Raw genomic sequence first — 4,014 nt, 5'->3', positions numbered from 1 at the left:
CCTGAAATTGTGGAATTGTAACCCATATAAACCTCTGAAAAATGTTCCACAACTAATTGTTGTGCTGCACTTTGAAATTTATTGCTTTTTTGTATATAAGTTATTTTTCACAAAAAAAAAGAATTAAAAAGTCAATTGTGATGATAAAAAAAATATTTATTCTTTCTAGCTTCCTGTATTCTGGAGCAGCTAGAAGGAAAAATCTGTCAGAATTGCATGGTAGCCCATGACGCACTCTGGGATCTGTCCTGTAACTATTTGTTGGAGAGTGCTTTGAAAACTATTGCTTTTTTCTTTCTTTGCTTTGTATATATGTTATATTATACAATTTTTTAAAAAGTTAAATAAAAAAAGACCTTTCCCAAGCAATAGGTCTACACCCAGAAGATTGGATTAGGATTCAAAGAACACGACTTTTCTGTAGTACACACAGATTCAAGCCAGGACACTTATGACCTCCGGAGTCCACTCCAAATTCCAGTGGGCTATAAATTAGAAGTTCATGGATCAAGACCTACTTTCCACTGAGTTTAGCTGAAGAATAAAAGCTTTAGAACCTGCTATTACCTTCTTTTATTTTACTATCTACATAGTCCTTCACTCAATGAGTGTATCCTGAGACCTGCAATGCTCAGGGTTCTCTGCCTGGCACTGCGCCCCACATCTTCATCACTTGAGAGATAATTTGGTTCCTTTCTATTTATCTCTTTGGTTCTAAAAGTTCCGATTAAAAGACCTCACTCAGTAGGAAGCAACAGATCCAAGATGAAAACCATCCCTCACACTGCCTTTCGTGGACAGACTCAACCCCATCAGACCCATGCTTGTTACAGGTCCCAGCCGAGCAAAGAAGAGAAAAGTCTTGTCTCTTCACTGTACAGTAGGAGTTACCCCTGATTTGAAGTATTCAAGTAAAGTAAAGCAAGAGATCTTTAGAAAGGCTCATGGAAGAAGATGTTCCTAAAATATTTTTGGTCAGTGCCGTGTAATTCCACACCTACTGTTAGAGGCAGGGCAGGAAAGCAGCCAGCACCTCAGCTTTAAAGTCGTACCTCCCAGTTCTGAATCCTAGTTCCATCAACCACTGCTTGGGCAGCGTTAGAAGAGCCATTTTAGCATTAAGGCTCTGTTGACTAGCCTACAAAATTTTGTTCCACCTACAGCAAAAGACAAGCACTCGTCAGAAAGACAGTATGGAGCCGCTGCTAAAAGTGAAAGGCCTGGAGGCAAATTGCCCTGTTGTGAGTCCTGACTCCAACCATTTCTAGCTGGGGTCCTTAGGCAAGTTTCTGTTTTGTGCCTCAGTTTCCCCAAAAGTAAAATAGGGTAATTCTAGTTCGGCCTCCTAGAGGCAATGGGCATGGTAAATGAGTTAAGGCACTTGGGGCCATGCCTAAATGCTTAATAGGTTCTCAGATGTTCACTGCCTGGATTGCCTCGAGTGCCCCCTTTGTGCCAGGTCCTAGCCCAGGCAGCTGGAGGTAGAAATACCTAGAACAGGATCCGCACTGACCAGGAGACAAGACAGTGCATGCGTGCAGAACAAGGCAGACGATGACCTGCTGCGGGAGAGCCTGGCCCTGCTTAGAGAATTCCCAGGAAAGATGACAGCGAGGTGAGCCTTGAGGATTTGCAGGAAATACCCGGGAGGATGAAAGTGCATTTCTGGGAGCAGGAGCTGAATGTACACAACAGAGGCGAGGGGTACGAGGCAGTGGGGAACGGCAAGGAGGGCCTGAGCACGGGTGGGTGGGCCAGCCAGAGGGGGCCTGGAGGAGGGCGCGGGGTCAGCTCAGGGGTCTCAAGTTTGGATTTTATCCCAAAACACTGGTTGTTGAGAGACTCAAGATCTGAACGCTGCCATCACGGGGACCACCGGGCAGATGAATGTGCCAATTTGTAAAATCAGTTTTACAAGAGATGATCCTTCTCCCCTTCAATTCTGTGGCATTTTCGCCCTCAGCAGATCATAAACTCCTGGGAAGCAAAATGGGTCCTTTATTCCCCTGCTTCCCCCAGGAGGCCCCCCACCAGCTCAGGCAGGGGGCTCGAGCACTGCTGATTACTCTTCCTGAATTTTCTGAAGTCTTTTCTAGCTTGGAAACCTCTCCCTTAACAGAGTTTCCTCACAGCTTCCAGAAAGCATGCATTCACGAAGCTTGCCAGCCCTGAATCTTTGTGTGTGTGTCTTCTCATTAAAACAGGCAAAAAGACCTAGATAAACCTTTTAAAATTCAAAACCAAGACGGAACCCTTGGAACAGTCTCGTTCAACAGGCTAGAGATCGGGGTCTCCTCTGATAAGGGGCAGCCCAGGGACCTTGCAAGGTAGAGGACCTGGGAACAGAACGCACTGCTTCCAGCCTGGCCTCCTGAGCCTGATAAAATTAGCCGAAAGATGATTTCCATGGCAACAGGAAATTTGTTTCTTAAAGAAGGTTAGAAATAATGCCTCTGGAAGTAACTCCACGGCAGAGAGAATATTCTCAGATTACACACGAATGGTGTCTATGCCAACAAAGTGATGGGCCAGGCAGCTCAATTATCTGGATAATTTAGGCCTGAACCAGTGATTTGTCAAAGAATAGGAGGGCTTTTCAGGTCTGGGGAATGGAATGTGGCAGGTACGGGGGTGAGGGGCCCAGCTCAGGCAGAGGCTTTCTCTGCAGGCCCTGACAGGAGACCAAGAACCCCAGGCCCCAGGACTCGGCTTCTGCCAGCTACTTCCCAGGAGGAAGGAGGCCTGCTCGGACGTGCTGGATGGGTCAGCTTTGGTGTCAGGCTGGGGGTTACAGGAGGGGGTCGGACACGGCTGTCCTATGGGGCTCACGGAGGCAGCGATTGCAGCCAGGTGCACAGCCCACTGCCCCCTCCCTCCGCCCTCTCCACCACCCCCTGCTACCCTATCCCCTCCCTCCTCTACCCCACCCCACCTCTGTGGGAGATTGAAATCCATGTTATAAATTGAAACCCACTCGGCTTTGATGGAATTGAAAGGTAGCAGCTCAGAGCAGGGGTGAGGCGGGAGCCCAAGGGCAGGCTCTGGCTGTGTGACCTTGACAGCTTGCTTCCACTCTCTGTGTCCCGTGGAAGTGGAGTAGAGTGAGAGCTGCATTTATCCCCGATCAAGCCCCCCGAAAAAATAATTTCAATACTCGACAGCCTGCCAAAGCCAAGCTGGGATCCCAGTCGCAGAGGGACCCAGTGATTCCTGGGCAGAGACTCCTCGCACCAGGTGTCATGAAGGTACTGCAGAGGCTGGGAAAGGCCACCGCGTGTCCCTGAGTAGGGGGTTTCAGGTCCCTTTCCTGCAGGTGAGGGGCCTGGGGACCCATCTCCTCTCCCATGCCCTGCACCTACAGCCACATCCTGCTTTAGTGATTGACCATCTTTTCTCACCTCATTATCTATTCCCCTACCTGGGGGGTCTCTGGGGATGCATAGCATACCTGGAGTGCAGAGGTTCCCTCTTGCCCACCCCTGGAAGACCTGCTCAGGAAGAGTGACCCCTGCACCCCAGGGGGTGGGTGGCATCTGTTTGGAAAGGACCAGTTTCTCCCAGGGCACTGGTTAGGCCTGAGAGGGCAGAGGGGGCCTCCTGGGATGGCCTGGCCTTGGGGGTGCCTGGCCTGGATACCCGGGGGGCAAGGTCCCTTGCTGGCCTTGGGCTGAGCCCAGGGAGACCTCATGGCCATAAGCTGTGACCTCTGCCCTCAAGGGCTGGGAGCAACGAGCCCCCAGCCAGCCCCAGGGGCTCTCAGTCTGCAAGGTGAGACCCCAGGCCCCGCAGTAAGGCCGGTGCTGGAAACACCACCCCTCCCTGCTTCATTACCTCGTAAGGGACAGCATGAAAAGTTTCCCTCACCTTCCTGGAGGAGGCCAGAAATCCAGCTGGGGCACCCCGAGGCACCCCAGGGCTGAGAGTGGGGTGCAGGGGCCCCCGAGACTCTCCTTTCCTCCCCCTCCCAGCTGTGCCCTGAGATTGGAGCTTGGACCACGTGTGACAAGTAAGGCT

This window comes from Tamandua tetradactyla, chromosome 3 (genome assembly GCF_023851605.1).
Source record: "Tamandua tetradactyla isolate mTamTet1 chromosome 3, mTamTet1.pri, whole genome shotgun sequence".
NCBI classification, from domain to species: Eukaryota; Metazoa; Chordata; class Mammalia; order Pilosa; family Myrmecophagidae; genus Tamandua; species Tamandua tetradactyla.
Note: the sequence above shows the minus strand (reverse complement) of the source record.